The following is a 1,972-nucleotide window of genomic DNA, read 5'->3' as shown; positions in this document are numbered from 1 at the left end:
CTTGAGCCATAGGCGCCGAGCCTGTATATCTTTTCTCTATTTTCTTGTACCACTTTGGCTAGAGTTTTCCCAATTCTACCAAGATTCTTGAAAAGCTAGTCTTTCTTTGTTGTTGTTTTCTATGTTGTTATTTTTGCCTGGATATTTTAATTTCCTTTCTTTTGCTCACTTTGGATTTAATTTGCTTTGCTTTTCTAGTATAGTAGGCTTGGGAAATTGATTTTAAAGGTTTAGCACTTTCTATTGTAAGTGTTAAGTGCTACAAATTTCTTTCTAGGCACTTTGTTTGTTTGTTTGTTTTGAGTCGGGGTCTCACTCTATTGCCCAGGCTAGAGTGCAGCCGCCTCATCATAACTCACTGTAATCTCAAACTCCTGGGCTCAGGCAATCCTCCTGTTTCAGGCTCCCAAATAGTTGGGACTACAGGCACATGTCACCACACCCAGATGATTGTTCTATTTTTTTGTAGAGATGGAGTCTCACTCTAGTTCAGGCTGGCCTTCTAAGTACTTTTTACAGTTACAGCTCTACCCCACCATTTCAGATATGTCATGTTTATACTTCAGTTCTAATTAGTTTTTCATTCCCTGTGATTTCTTCTTTAACATATAAGTTGTGTGTTTTGTTTTGTTTTTGAGACAGAGTCTCACTTTGTCACCCTCGGTACAGTGCCGTGGCATCATAGCTCACAGCAACCTCAAACTCTTGGGTTCAAGTGATTCTCTTGCCTCAGCCTCCCAAGTAGCTGGGACTACAGGTGCCTGCCACAATGCCCAGCTATTTTTAGAGACGAGGTCTCACTCTGGCTCAGGCTAGTCTCCAACTTGGGAGCTCAGGCAATCCACCCACCTTGGCCTCCCAAGTGCAGGGATTACATGCGTGAGCCACCATGCCTGGCCCCAGATATCTTTCTGTTATTGATTTCCAAATTAATTATTTTGTGGTCAGAGAACATACTTTGTATGATCTGAAACCTCTTAAATTTATCAAGATGAGTTATGACCAAATAGTTTATTTGGTAAAGGTCCTATGTATGCTTGAAATCATGCCGTTCTTGGGTGGAATGTTCTGTAAATTCCAATTAGGTCAAATTGGTTGATGGTGTTGATCAAGTCTTCTGTATTTTTGCTGATTTTCTACCTACTTATTCTTTCAATCCTTGAGAGAGGAATCTTGAAATCTTTAACTATAATTAAGGATTAATTTATGTTTCCATTCCGTTTTATTAGTGTTGGAGCATTGGTTTTGCTTTTCATTTTAATTTCTCAGATGATTCTAATAAGAAACCAAGATTAAGAATCTCTTTTTGACCAGGCACAGTGGCTCCACCCTCCCTTGGGTTTAGGAGTTTAAGACCAGCCTGAGCAAAAGCAAGACCCTGTCTCTACTAAAAGTAGAAAATTAACCAAGCTTTGTGGTGGATGCCTGTAGTCCCAGCTACTCAGGAGACTGAGGCATGAGAATTGCTTGAGCCCAAGAGTTTGAGGTTGCTATGAGATATGATGACACCATAGCACCCAATCCAGGGCGAAAGAATGAGACTCTGCCTCAAAAAAGCAGTATCCCTCTTCCATACAGAACTCTATGACTTACAATGGGGTTACCTCCTGATAAACCCATCATAAGTTGAAAGCATTGTAAGCTGAAAATGCATTCAATGCCTCTAACCTAACCTCTAATTTCATACCCTAGCCTAGCCTACGTCAAGTATGCTCAGAACACTTATATTTGCCTGAAGTTGGGCAAAATCACCAACACAAAGCCTATTTTATAATAATAAAGTGTTGACACCTCATGTAATTTATTAAATACGATACTGATAGAAAAACAGAACAGCTGTACAGTTACTCAACGTACGGTTTCCAAGTGCATATGGCTTTTTTTTTTTTTTTTTGAGACAGAGCCTCAAGCTGTCCCCCTGGGTAGAGTACCGTGGCACTCAGCTCACAGCAACCTCCAGCTCAAGGGAGTC

Source organism: Otolemur garnettii, unplaced genomic scaffold (genome assembly GCF_000181295.1).
Source record: "Otolemur garnettii isolate 467f Iridium unplaced genomic scaffold, OtoGar3 scaffold00011, whole genome shotgun sequence".
Classification (NCBI taxonomy): Eukaryota; Metazoa; Chordata; class Mammalia; order Primates; family Galagidae; genus Otolemur; species Otolemur garnettii.
This window is presented reverse-complemented; position numbering follows the sequence as displayed.